Consider the following 15,083-nt stretch of genomic DNA (forward strand, 5'->3'; position numbering starts at 1 on the left):
CTTCTCTTCGGCTGATCTACACAATAGAAGCTCTTTCTGAATATGGACAAACTCTGCAGGGTCTCTTCTCGTCACGTTTTGGAGTGATTTTTTGACAAAAAGTAAACATAAATGTGTTGTCCTCATGACATGTGTCCTGTGCTGCGACGCAGCTAGCTAAACTACAAGAAAACGGCGCATACAAGGCGTCGTATTCTTGTTTTGTGAAGTTCAAGTAACATGGGTATGTTAGGTAACTGCGAGAATAAGCAAAAGAATTATAAAAAGATTACTTCTTTCCATAATTTGGGTGAGTTTTACAAAAATGTGATTAGATTAGAATTCGACTCCCGACTCGAGTGACTAATTCTTGGCAACGTGGCTCAGTGGTAAAGTGGCGGTCTTCCAGCTGAGAGACTGCGGGTACGATCCCCCGACCATAAAGACCAGTCGGAGTGTCCTTGAGCAAGACACTGTTGCTCCTGATGCTACGTCATAAGTAAATAAATGACTAGTGTAAATGCTTTGAGTGCCCAAGGTAAAAAAGCGTTATGTAAGTGAAAGTCCACTTAGCATTTGATAATACAGATAATGTAGGCGGCTCGATGGCGGACTGAGTAGCACGTCCGCCTCAGAGTTCAAATCCACCCGGCCTTCCAGTGTGGAGTTTGCATGTTCTCCCCGAGCCTGCGTGGGTTCTCTCTGGGCGCTGCGGATTCCTCACACACTCCAAAACCATGTATGGCAGCCGAATTGGACACACTAAATTATCCTTAGGTGTGATTGGGTTGTTCGTCTCTGTGTGCCCTGCGATTGGCTGGCAACCAGTTGAGGGTGTTCCTCTGAGATACGTGCCAGCAAGTCTGCGATCCTTGTGAGGACAAGCGGCTCTAGATAATGGATGGATGGAATTATATAGGTAATGTCTGTCGACTTATAACATGGTGTGTGTTATTAAAATGAGGAAATTACGGTATTTAAAGACATTTCTACATCGTATATCACGCAACATAAACAATTACTTAAATTACGTAAAAAAGTAACGTAATAAAAAAAATTAAACAGTGTATTTCAAGGCTTGATAATATTTATGTTCTTTCTGACGAAATTTGAAAGAAACTTTCCTCTTTGGATTAGAACTTCATAAATCATACATCATAGGTTTTAACGTAGCGATTCATTTAAAGCGATGCGATAAAACATCCTTATTCATTTGAGACGGAGGCCTCTGCATCGATTCGCTGTCACTCATGAATGCCGCGCCATCGTTTATAGACAAAGTGCGAACAGCATATCACGCCCTGAAGCAACCATTACTTTCAAGATTAGACTATGAATGATTCAAATGATCCAAGGTTGTGCTATTGATTAGATTCGGGAAACTGAAAGCTCTCAGTGTTAGCTTCAGATGCCTTTATAGATTAACTTTGTTGTGCCTCACGGGCTACACGGGTAAGGCTTTCACAAAATCCTTGCTGAATTAAAATACTGTGGAATTCAACGTTTGATTCTGGTAACATTTGTAGAGGTAGGTGGTGTAATACCTTGTTTACCAATTGATGAAACCCTCCAGGTGCTATCAAGAGGAGTCTGTTCATACAAAGATTATTGTAATTAAGTTTGTGGAAGCCAGACACAAAGATTCCAAAGCATTTAGGGGAGACAATGTACGCCGTGGAGCCGCAGCGCAAAATACCAAACAAACATCTGCGCAGCCGAGACACGGTTGATGACTGGTGTCTAATGAGTGCACCAAGTAATTTAAGGGAGTCGTTCGAGCAGAAATGGGTACGGTTTGATGCATTAGGACAAAGCCGCGCAGCATTGTCACAATGCAAATGGCCAGCAACAAAACAACAAACATGTTTTCGCCATGATAATTATATTTTGTCAATGGATGAATTGACTCAAGTGATGGGACTTTTTAAAGTGAGATGTTCATTCATAGTCCGTTCACTAAAGAGAGCCTTTCAAAAGACTGTCCAGTTTTTGTTTATTTTATAATATTTATTTTCCCATAAAACAAATGTTATCCGACGTACTGCTGTGTAATAATTGCTGTGTAATTATTTGTCTATTTATTTAAGTGTATCTATTTGTCTGTATTTGGTACATGCAGCATCCACTTCAAGCTGTGGGCCTGGAAGGGGGCTCCTCCCACCTGTGGTCCCTTATGAAGGTTTCTGATTTTCCCCAAATTGGGGTTTTTGAGATTTTTCCTTCCCCTTCTGGGAGCTTTGACAGGGGATGCTGTTGTGTACCTTACACATGCAGCATCCACTTCAAGCTGTGGGCCTGGAAGGGGGCTCCTCCCACCTGTGGTCCCTTCTGAAGGTTTCTGATTTTCCCCAATTTGGGGTTTTTGAGATTTTTCCTTCCCCTTCTGGGAGCTTTGACAGGGGATGCTGTTGTGTACCTTACACCGAAAAATCTGTATGACCTCTTTTTTCGAAAGAAGTCTCGACATGACCTCATAGATGAACAAAGACACTGGGTTCAGGTTGTGCTTCTCCCTCCAGCTGGACTTTTGCCCTTTAAGGGCTGGAACTTCCATGTAAACTAGGGACCTCTGAACCAAATAAAAAGAGAGGGTTCAGAGAGACGGCTTCAGAATGCCGCAAAATTGTATCTGTGCAGTCCTTCTCCGTTCTCCTCATGCATGAGCATAACTTAATGCCTTTTCCTCCTTCTTTGTTTATAGTTCTTCACAACCTGACATTGCTTGATTAGATTTCATAGTTAAACCAGTGAAGTGTTACATTAGAGTGAATGACTTGTTCTGAACAGTTTTGCTGGAGAATGGAATGATCTGTTGCATCAAATACTTTGGAAAGTTCCAGGGTCGCACAAGGCTTTTTGCTGTCTAGACACTCAATAAAATCCCTAACAACTTTAAGTGCAGCTAAAATTGTTCCGTTTGAAAGTGTGTGCTCAAACCCGATTGAAATTTGGACAGAATTGTTTTTCACTGACCTCACAGTTTGATCAAGGCCAAGTGTTTCTTGATTTTTCTCTTAAGATTCCCCACTGAAAAAAAATTTCCTTTAAGAGCAAAGAATCACTGTAGGCCAATGTCAGATTTTTGTTTTATTCCATTACTCCTCAGTTTCTTGCTGTGTAATTAATTAGTATGCATGTGTTGAGTTTCCTAGTTTGTTTCAGTTCTTGTTGGCTGGTTCGTCAGTCGTTTTTTTTGAGTATTTTTTTTTTAGCCTTTTTGTTTTCCTGCCTCTAGTGCCTTTCTTTTGGCAGTATAGCATCATTCGTCAAGTTATTCCCGCCAGCAATCATGTTTGCTTTTATCTGAATCTTGCTGCTACGGCTGCCATTATTCCCTCTTTACCCCCAAAGTAGGAAGGAGATGGGACACAAAAGCCACAAGACAAGATGTCTCAAGATTGAGTACAGCAGAATGAGAAAAATTTTCAAAAATTTTCTCTTTTTCTTCAACTGGACAACCAAAATAATGCCAAATAGGGGGTTTGACATTAAACAAAATTTCCTTTATTTATATTTATTTATTGCTATTTAATGCTATTTATTTATTGCTCGATTATGGAATGTAGTCTGCTGCTCGGGGAAGTGAAACAATAAGAATTTCATGGTGTGGTACAACTATTCATATGATAATAAATCTCTTGAATCTCTTAAAATTTGACAAAATGTCTTGGATCAGGAGCGGATGGATAGTGTTTTGATAATCCACCTCAAAAGCGAAACAAAAAAGTGAAATCTCTCGAAAATGTGTGTTAATTTCAATAGAAAATCAAACGCATTACAGCGGTGTTATTCAAGTCTCATTTATAGAACTATTTTTAATGTTGTTAAAACAACTGAAAATTAAAAGAACAAAATACAGCTTTTTTTTATTACTAAGAGTTATTATTTTAACCCTTGTGCACACACTTTGCAAACTATACACAATGCATTTTTTTCCCCTAATTTTGTAAATGCTTTTAAAGGTGTAGTAATTGAAGTTATTTATGAATATTTTTTTTTCCTTCAACCGCTTAAATTGCTCAGTGGAATCAGTTCTATCCAGACACACTGTATGTAGGTTCAATTTATTAACACCCACAAAAAAAAAATGGTATGGCCTGTCTGTAATCTGTCTTAAAGTTTAAGAAATAGCCATTAAGTGATCTCTACCGCCATCTACGGTCTTGTGGTGAAACATAAATCAGCAAAGAATTTTGTGTTTGCTGACAGAGTTTGATCCCCACTCAACGGAATGTTGCAGTAATTTTAGGAAAATCAATGCAATAAATCCTATGAAAATGCATCTAAAAAATTGTAATTATAATGGTTTCATATGGTCCAAAATTTGGACAATGATTATTTGTGTACACAAAATCTCGCACGTCCTGCAGCAATCACACAAAAATGTCAGAATCGTAGCGTTCTGAAATATTACGGTTTTAATCATCTGCAGGAAATTTCAGCTCCCAAGTGTTTTTTTTTCCTTTGATTCTTTTATGATACCGTAAAAAAATCAAATGAATTTCCATAATTTATACCTTATACTCACTGATACTTCCTCTATCCTTCAAGACATTAAAACGATCACTCTCCTCATGAAAAATTCTTCATGTTCGGCAGGTCGGATTAAAAAGCTTAATGGGCCACATAAGGCCCCCGGGCCGTAGTTTGGTATCGGGACACCTATCTAGATGATTCAATGTATACATGGTGTATGAAGAATTAGTAGATGGTTAATTTTACAGTTGAATACAATATTTGCCAGTCTTGGTATATTTTGAGGTCAAATAAGGAAAGGAAAAACATTTTGTGTGTTTTTGGCTGGTACTCATAGTTTGTTGAATGTTTTTCTAAATGCTGTTGGTGCCATGTATTTTCCTTCTTTTTCAGAGATCCCAGTTGTGTCATGTGTTCCAAGTTTTATTTGCACCCTGTCTGATTGTTTGTTTCTCCAGGTGTAATCCACCCCGCCCTCTTCCTGGGGGAGTCCAGTCCAGTCGTTGTTTTTATCCTTTTCCTGCCAGACAGTTTGGACTTAAGCTTGGGACGATTCTTCCTGTTTTGCCTCAATCTATTTATATCCTAGTTTCATTTGTGTTTCCGGTTAATTTGAATACAAAGTAGTCCTAATATGATTTTAATATTCTGCCGAAATATGATGTTGACCTACTAGAGCACCACAAGCGGGAAATGTGCAGTTTAACACGGCTGCACAAGGGAGGTGAACCGGATTTTGGGGCACTTTTCTGACCCTGGATCAGAGATGGGAGCTGCCATGTAATGAGATGTGACTAGAAGAGACACTGCTAGCTGACCTGCAGTCAGCTGAGAAAAGGGGGGGCAGGGGGCTGAAAGCTGGAAGGAAAATGATGACATGTGTAAAGGGGAAATACATTTTAGTCTGTGTTTATGTCTCAATTTTAGGGCGATTCTATTAACCCTGATGTTGATATTTGTGATACAGACTGTGTTGAAAGGAACATTCGGTATATCACATTGTCCTGCTGTGAAATAGCAAAAAACAGCGGCTAAGTGATTCTTTCCTGTTTTTAAATAAATGTCCATACATATGATACGTTTCAACTAAAATAAAAAACAATGACATTTGAGAGATTGATCAATTGTTTTTGTTGTATATAAATAATACAAAACTCACAGTCACAGCAATTTGAAGGTTGCCGATTTGAAATGATTTTTTGGAGAAAAACACATTTAAAGTGCAGCTGGGAAAAGAACGTTGAGAATTTAAGGAGTTTGTTTTTGTAGGAATTTGAAAACTAGACTAATATATATATATATATATATATATATATATATATATATATATATATACACACATACATATACATATATACACATACATATGTATACATATACACACACATATATATATACATATACACACACACATATATATATATATATATATATATATATATATATATATATACATATACACACTCACACATATATATATATATATATAGATATATACATATACACACACACACATATATATATATATATATATATATATATATACATATACACACACACACAACTTTTTACAAATGCTTGATTTTTTGATTTAGCAAAATCTTTTATTAATAATAAAAAAATATTCAAATTATTACTATTATGATTTAATTACTATTATTTGTCAACAACTCCAAACTAATCACCTCGACATGAGCCTGATTTAAAAAAAAAAATAGACTATACTGTGTCTATATATATATATATATATATATATATATATATATATATATATATATATGTATATCACACGCACACACCACTTTTACAAAACCTCGATGTTACGATTTAAAGATATCTTTATTAAAATGACAAATTATTCAAATTTATTGGTTTATTTATTCCATGCCGTCTTTAACTATTTAAATATTGAAAGGAACAATAACCCTCCCGAGTGAATCCATGCACTTGCGCAAAAACTCTCCTTAACAACCCAGTTAAAACCATCCATCTAACGATGTCAGAAAACACCCCCACTGCAAATATGTTAACATTTCACAAATAACAAAAGCGTAAACAGTAGAAGATTACGCTTGATAAAAATGGTACATTTCATCCCCGTTATAATTGTATTAACGTGTCACAGTGCTTTTTAATCAACCTCAGACTTTTTTGGGCAAATACAAAAATCACCGAAGCGTGAGCTCTGCCTTTCCACTTGACGACTAGCATGATTCATTTTCGCATTGTCGCCCCATTACCCAGTTGCCCACTATTCTCAAATAGCGGAATGGCATCTATTATTACTATGCAAAGCATAAATCTGCGCATCACCTGACCTCCCTGTCTGCTCGTTCTGAGAAGTAATTTTGCATTTGCGAGTAAATTAGAGAGGCTGATGGCTATTAAATTTTAGGAGGGAGCTAGATGGAGAGTGCTGGAAATGGCGCTTGTATGATGTGCGCGTGTGTGTTATTGTTGAAGGCAAAGGGAGCGCGGGAGAGCCTTGTCAGCCAACATGGGTCATGAAAAATGCATGGAGGTTGTGGTGTCAGTTTGCTGCAGCGAAAGAGCACAGACGAGGTTTTTTTTTTTTTGGTGCGCTCGCTGTCTGTAGCCTCACAAGTCAGTCAGTCGGCCTTTTCCACAAATACGGCTAACTTTATTAATCTGGCTGTCCTCATCCCAACCTGGACGTCGGTGCCAAAACCCGTACACTTGTTCTGACGTGTTGATTGCAAATTTCTCCAAAGGAATATCTTTCTCTGTTTTATATTATTTTTAGGTGTCACTGAGAGGTTGGCAGAAGAAAAAAAAATATATTTTTGGCTTTGTAATGCAAACGTACAGTTGGAGTTAGAGGATGAAAGGAAAGTCTTTGGAATGGAAATGCGTGTGTCCATTATTTCAAGTTTAATAAATCCAATTACGACAATAGAAAAATTACCTGATTTTACCCTTGCCACGTATTATAAAGGTAAAACTTCACTTACAATAAGTCAGCAATCTTGACATTTTACTTTATCCCGATCAAGGTCATTTCCAATCAGTGAGCTTTTATGCAATCCCGTTTTCACTCTCACTATCTGTCTCATTTTTCTCAGTCTGTTCACCCCCAAATTAGCGGAAGAGCAACTTCCATTGTGTTCGAGACAACGGCTTCCCTCTCAGTGCTCGATGGCCACATCTTCTCTCTCCATGGTTATCGCCTTTCTTTATCCAACATTTACATAAATAAATGAACAAATAAATACATGTGACGCGTTTTTACAAAATATCGGTATGGGCCTTTCTTTAATCCGACCGGCCGATATGAATAAGGCTGATTCGACGGGATGTTTTTTGTTTCAAATAACGCTAAGAAATTATTCTCCACATTGTTATATGACTGTTGTATTTCGATGGATGAATATTGTTTTGTTTGTCGACAGAAGTATTTCCGGTTTAGCGGAATGACTCATTTCTCCATGGTGAATTATCATGTAGGAATGCCTTAAGTTTCATTTCATTATATTTCAAACATATGAGTATTGATATTAAAGTATAATTTCATCGTTTTGTCGATAGAAATACTTTAGCAGGTGCGTTTCAGGGTTTTCAGACTGCCGCGCTCATCCTCAGGGAAATATCAGGCAGGGCTAAGTTTCGATATTAAGGTATGTTTTCGTCGTTTTTGCCGATTGAAGTACTTCCTGTTTTGCCGATGACGATTTTCCGTTTCCGGTTTTGAGCTCCTGTTTTCTATTTGTGTGATCCGTGACTGAGCTTCATGAACATTCAGAGTGACACTGAAAACAAAACGAAATTAGCGTTAGCCCCTGCTAACAAAATAAACGCGTCGCAAATGACTTCTGTAGAAATGAATTGGCATAGATGCTAACGTTAGCTAGCGATTAGCGATGCTGAACGAACACGTTCGCGATCTTTTAATATGCCAATTAATCCATCAACATTCATATACATTTAACAAAAAACAATGTCTAGAACACTAAAAAACACAGTAAAGTAGTAAAATACAATACTTACAGCCACTGCGTTCGGAGGGGCAAGAAACGGCAAGACAAACGCGATGTACCGCAGGAGGAAAGTAATCTGCAGCACGTTCTATGTTCTATGTTTACTGTCACACACAGCAACTTCCTGTTTGCGCCTTCAAAATAAAGTGAAAAACGGAGGCTAACTAGAATAAACATATGTTTGGAGGCTCAACAATGTCATAACTATCTTGTACACAGAACAAAAGACCTACAACACTTGGAAATATTTCTGAACAAATATTACTGTGGGCAGAACAGTTTGCATTATTCATTTCATTACGCTAAAATGAATGGCTCCAAATATCGGTTATCAGCCTTCTCTACTACTAATAATCGGTATCGGTCCTGAAAAACCCATATCGGCTGATCCCTGGAATTAAGTGTAGAATTAGAATACTGTATATCAGAATCTCAGATTTCAATTTTGGAGACATAATTTCACATTTGTACCAACCAACCAAACGCCTAAAATTGAATTTCTAAACTCATGAAAGATACATGAAATTACATATTTAGGATAGAATGAGTTATTTGTGACATTTAACCAAGTTAGGCCCAAGCTGTGAATGTTAAGTTTCATTACACGTTTTAAATGGGATTTTATTATTATTGTTATTATATTAGACAATCAAACCTTTGAATAAATATTAGTTCAGTTTATTACTGCAATTAAAATGCATTTTAACTGTCCAGGATAATAGAGATTTTATTTAAGCTCAGCCCTTTGACAAAGCTTTGGATTTGTTGTGGCCTTGTTGACTTCATGTTCTTGTTGTATAAATTAATGTATTAATTTTATTTACCATTATTTTATTGACAAAAAGATGGACTATTTTTCCTTGATTTGATGTTGTGTTTTTAAAGTATTTATTATTAAACACACACACACACACACACACATATACACACACATTATATATATATATATATATATATATATATATATATATATATATATATGTATATATATATATATATATATATATATATGTATGTGTGTGTGTGTGTATGTGTGTGTGTGTGTGTGTGTGTAATAAAAAATACTTTAAAAACACATCAAATCAAGGAAAAATAGTCCATCTTTTTGTAAATAAAATAATGGTATATATATATATATATATATATATATATATATATATATATATATATATATATATATATATATATATATTTATGTGTGTGTGTGTGTGTGTGTGTGTAATAAAAAATACTTTAAAAACACATCAAATCAAGGAAAAATAGTCCATCTTTTTGTAAATAAAATAATCGTATATATATATATATATATATATATATATATATATATATATATATATATATATATATATATATATATATATATATATATTAGAATTCCAGCCCCTTTTGGTTTTGGGTAACAGTGCCACCTGTTGCTTTGGCATGTGCTTTATATGAAATTAATGGCATTTTTAGATGAAAAAAAAAAAGCTTAAAACGAAAAAAAATACATGCATGGACTGAGTCCTTGTCTATTCCCGTCGGCTGTCATCTGGTGGTTTTCCTTGTCAGCCTTGATGGCGTATCTGCATTTGTTGACTGATAACCATCGTGACACATGCAGGCCCTCAAAGCCTTGACCTTGTCTGCTGCACTAAAGTCATCTGCAGAAACATTTTGAACTGCCTGCCCTGCTCCGGTTTATTATATGAGCATGGTAAAATGAGAAAATCCTAAACCAATTCCATAAGAAAATTTGACATACGCCATATACATTAACCTAAGAAAGTCTTCAAAAGCATTGTCAATTTTTTGATAAAGTCAAACCATTTTAAGTCTGCCATATACTCCACAAAATACGGTACACAAATATTTGAACTCCTTAACCCAAGAAGCGAAAGCTATTTGGACAGACTAAACTTTCAGTGGATATTTCAGACGGCTATATTTTTTTGTATTAACCTTTCTGCATTTCGTTGCAGGGTCGTTTCAGGAGTATTTGGTTTTAAAATAGTAAAAAGTTTCACCAGATGAAATTGTGTGAGTGGACGTTCTATTGAGAACTTTTCCAACAGATTGGATGCAGCCCTGCAGTCTGAAATCAAATGCTTTTTAAATGCAAATGGCGGCAAGCGAAAGTACAAGGCACCGCATTAACTCCCCTCTGCAAATTGTTTCCGCAAAAAAAAAAAAAAACTCAGTTCGCAGAACTAATTGAAGCATCTTCTGCTTTCAAGATGAGAAAAAATAATTTAGCTAGAGTAAGAATCTAAGTTTTTGGGATGAAATCTTTGGATGTTGCTGAAGTTCCACTTTGATGGTTGAATTTCAAATTGTACAATGGCAGTAGAGTCCCAAGTTTGGTTGAGGTTCTGGAAGAAAAAAAAAAAAAAGTTCTCTCTCAACTCAAGATCAAATGACTGGTGCCGAAGCGCTCCAAATCCTCCGGCGTTAGATTCGAGTTAGCTGGGTTATCTGTCCGTCTTTGACCGGGAGGCATTTGAAAGCCGGCGCTCAGCTTGACTGCTCTATCACCCCATCGTCTTTGTCAGCCTCCCCGGACCAAATGTTAAGATGGCTTTCCAAAGCTGGGAGCAGCTTCCGCTTAGCACCAGATGACTCCTCCGGCCCCACGCTGCTTTCAGTACGTCAGCATCGCCTGCAGCCGAGCCACAAGTGCAACAAAGAGCGAGCGCGAGCGCGGGGAGAGGAAAGACGGAGCACGGGGAAAGGTGGCGATGAGAGCTGTGAGAGATGTGTGTGTGCCCTTGGTTATTGGGTGGGGAGCAAATCCTGGGTTTTGCTGGCTTTATGAGGACCTCTCTTACTTGTGGGGACCATTTTGAGACGGTTAATTTGGAGGCTAGGGAATAGGAAGTGCATTAAATCCGTGGGATGTCAAGAGTACGATCGCAACCCCCGTTGTGGGTATTTGTGTGTGTGCCCTTGGTTTTTGCTACCTGGTTGGAAGTAAACCCCGGGTTTTACTGTCTTTGTGGGGACCGTCTTTACTTGTGAGGACCATTTTTGCCGGCCCCACATGTTCAGAAGGTTCTAGAGAGTCAACTTTTGGTTTTAGAGTATAGGTTTGCATTGGATTTTGGTTGAGTAAGGGTAAGGATTCGGTTTGATCAATCTGTTGTGACGGTTAATTTCAGGGCTAGGAAATGCATCAGGTTAGCAGGATGTCCCTACTATGATAGACAAAACCCTGTATATTTGTGTATGTGTGTGTTTGCTTCATAGTTGCACACGAATGCTGGGATTTAGTTCCTTTGTGGGGACCTCTTGCATCCGTGGGTACCGTTTTAGTTGAACCCACGAGTTCAGACCCCCTTTTGAGGGTCAAGACTTAGTTTTAGAGTATAGGTTTGGATTGGATTTTGGTTGCGTAAGGGTAAGGATTCGGTTTGATCAATCTGTTGTGACGGTTAATTTCAGGGCTAGGAAATGCATCAGTTTAGCAGGATGTCCCTACTATGATAGACAAAACCCTGTATATTTGTGTATGTGTGTGTTTGCTTCATAGTTGCACACGAATGCTGGGATTTAGTTCCTTTGTGGGGACCTCTTGCATCCGTGGGTACCGTTTTAGTTGAACCCACGAGTTCAGACCCCCTTTTGAGGGTCAAGACTTAGTTTTAGAGTATAGGTTTGGATTGGATTTTGGTTGCGTAAGGGTAAGGATTCGGTTTGATCAATCTGTTGTGACGGTTAATTTCAGGGCTAGGAAATGCATCAGGTTAGCAGGATGTCCCTACTATGATAGACAAAAAACCTGTATATTTGTGTGTGTGTATGTTTGCTAAATAGTGGCACACAAATGCTGGGATTTAGTTCCTTTGTGGGGACCTCTTGTATCTGTGGGTACCGTTTTAGTTGAACCCACGAGTTCAGACCCCCTTTTGAGGGTCAAGACTTAGTTTTAGAGTATAGGTTTGCATTGGATTTTGGTTGCGTAAGGGTAAGGATTCGGTTTGATCAATCTGTTGTGACGGTTAATTTCAGGGCTAGGAAATGCATCAGGTTAGCATGATGTCCCTACTATGATAGACAAAAACCCTGTATATTTGTGTGTGTGTATGTTTGCTACATAGTGGCACACAAATCCTGGGATTTAGTTCCTTTGTGGGGACCTCTTGTATCTGTGGGTACCGTTTTAGTTGAACCCACGAGTTCAGACCCCCTTTTGAGGGTCAAGACTTAGTTTTAGAGTATAGGTTTGCATTGGATTTTGGTTGAATCAGGGGGTAAGGATTAGGTTTGATCAATCTGTGGTGACGGTTAATTTCAGGGCTAAGAAATGCATCAGGTTAGCAGGATGTCCCTACTATGATAGACAAAACCCTGTATATTTGTGTGTGTTTGCTACATAGTGGCACACAAATGCTGGGATTTAGTTCCTTTGTGGGGACCTCTTGCATCTGTGGGTACCGTTTTAGTTGAACCCACAAGTTCAGACCCCCTTTTGAGGGTCAAGACTTAGTTTTAGAGTAGAGGTTTGAATTGGAGTTTGGTTGAGGTTAGGGCAATTCGTTGTGACGATTAATGTTAAGACATACTGCCTTAGTGATGACCTCTGTACTTGTGAGGACCATTTTGGTGGGTCCTACAATTTCAGACCTTTTTTAGAGGGTTAAGACTTGCTTTTAGAGTATAGTTTTGAGATGGAGTTTGGGTGAGGTTCGGGTAACTGTTAGGGTTAGTCAGTGATGAGCTGATGGTTAAGGTTAGAAGTTAGGAGTTGCATTCTGTCAACGGGATGTCCCCACTACGACAGAATAAGCCCATTTGTGTCTGTGTGTGTTTGTCCTTGGTTTTTACTACATGCAAGAAATCAAATCCCAGGTTTTACCGTTTTTGTGGTGACCTTTTGCACATGTGGAGACCATTTTGGTGGACCCCAAGACTTCTTTTTGAGGGTCAAGACTTATATTTAGAGCATGGGTGTCAAACTAATTTTTATCATGGGCCACATTGTAGTTTTAGTTTCTGTCGGAGGGCCATAGAGAATGTGAAGAGAAATAGATTTTACACATTTTGAAAACAGGGGCCGCAAAACACTGTTCAAAAGGGGTAATGGTAACAAAAAAATGTGTAAAAGTTGTAGAAAACATGCAAAATTTGCTATTTTAGGCAGAAATTTAAAATCATAATTAGCATTTCGTGGGCCATATTAAATGATGTGGAGGGCCGGATCCGGCCCCCGGGCCTTGAGTTTGACACCTGTGATTTAGAGTATAGGGTTGATTGGATTTTAGTCGAGGTAAGAGTAAGGCAATCTTTTGTGATGGTTAAGGCTAAAGGCTAGGAAATGCATTATGTCAATGGGTTGTCCCCACTGTGATAGAAAAAAAAAAACTGTGTGTGTGTTCTTGTTTTTTGCTACATAGTGGTGCACAAATCCTGAGTTTAACTTTCTTTGTGGGGACCTTTTTCAAATTGGGGCCGCAAACCTCACCTCACTAATGTTGAAATCAAACGCAGGTATTCATCCGATTCCAACCAGCTAACAAGAAAATACGAAGAGAGAGAGAGAAACCTCTCACTTCTCAAAAAGCACAGCTGTCAACTTGAGCTATTGAGGTTGCTAGGCAACAATTGCATGCTTTCTGACACCGTTGTGAATTCACCTCACTCGAAGCAAAAACGACAAAAGGCCTATGAAACCTTTTGTTTAGGAATCGTCCTGGAAGTTTTTTTGGGCCTTGTCTACAAGGGCTAACTAAACCTCGCTAGCTTGGTAGCTGAATCAGTAAATTTGAGTACTTAAACTATTCATAAATAAACGATATCACATTGAAAGCCGCAGGGTCCAAAGCGTGGGAAAAAAGTCCATAAATGACGGTACAGAAAACAATTTCAAAATATTTGTTAGAAGTTTGATTGAAAAAGTTTGATGCTCTTCAACGTTGCAAGCCTTTGTTTTAATCACCGATAAGTGTAGCGGCTTTCTTTAAATCTGAAAGACCTCCTGGAGACCAGCAGTTTTTGGCAGTGGCAATTTAGCACTGCGGTAACACCTGATGCAGCTGACGGTGGGGAAACGGGCAGGCTGCAAGTGAGTGCCATCTTATTTCCCCTGCCGGTCATCATTTATTGAGGTCCGCGTGAAGACGGGCCGAGAAGGATCTCGGCCAATGGCCAACTCGCTTTCCTGCATTTGGCTTCTCTCGCCGACAGCCTCTCCATCTCCTCTCTCATTATCTCTCATCTTTTCGCTCCTCTTCCCCGCGTCGTCCTCTCCTCGTCTCTAGAGAAACAGAGGGAATCTTAGCACAGATTAATCTCCAGCTGAGAGCTAGCAGCGCCCGAGCCAAATCCAGCTCGACTTTGTCGTTTATTCTAAGTCGGGGTATAGCGGAGGACAGAGCGAGTGTTTGTGTTGAGCGCGATCAGGTTGATTGAACTGCCAGAAAAGCCCTCGGGCGCAGAAAAGAGAAGAGGAAAATAAAAGAGAGGGAGAGTGATTTCTCACAACAAGCGCAAGATGAACGGGGTAATGTGATGCCTGAAGATATTTGAAGGCCTCGCCACGGCTCCAGGCGATTGGAGATGGTGTAAAGTTACAAGCGGTCGTGTATTAACCAAGGCGGCATGTAAATGAAGAGGATCGCGGATAATGGGAGGTATATAACGATGGATGTTCATTAA

The sequence above is a fragment of the Hippichthys cyanospilos genome, chromosome 2 (genome assembly GCF_059441005.1).
Source record: "Hippichthys cyanospilos isolate Australia breed blue-spotted pipefish chromosome 2, RoL_Hcya_1.0, whole genome shotgun sequence".
Lineage (NCBI taxonomy): Eukaryota > Metazoa > Chordata > Actinopteri > Syngnathiformes > Syngnathidae > Hippichthys > Hippichthys cyanospilos.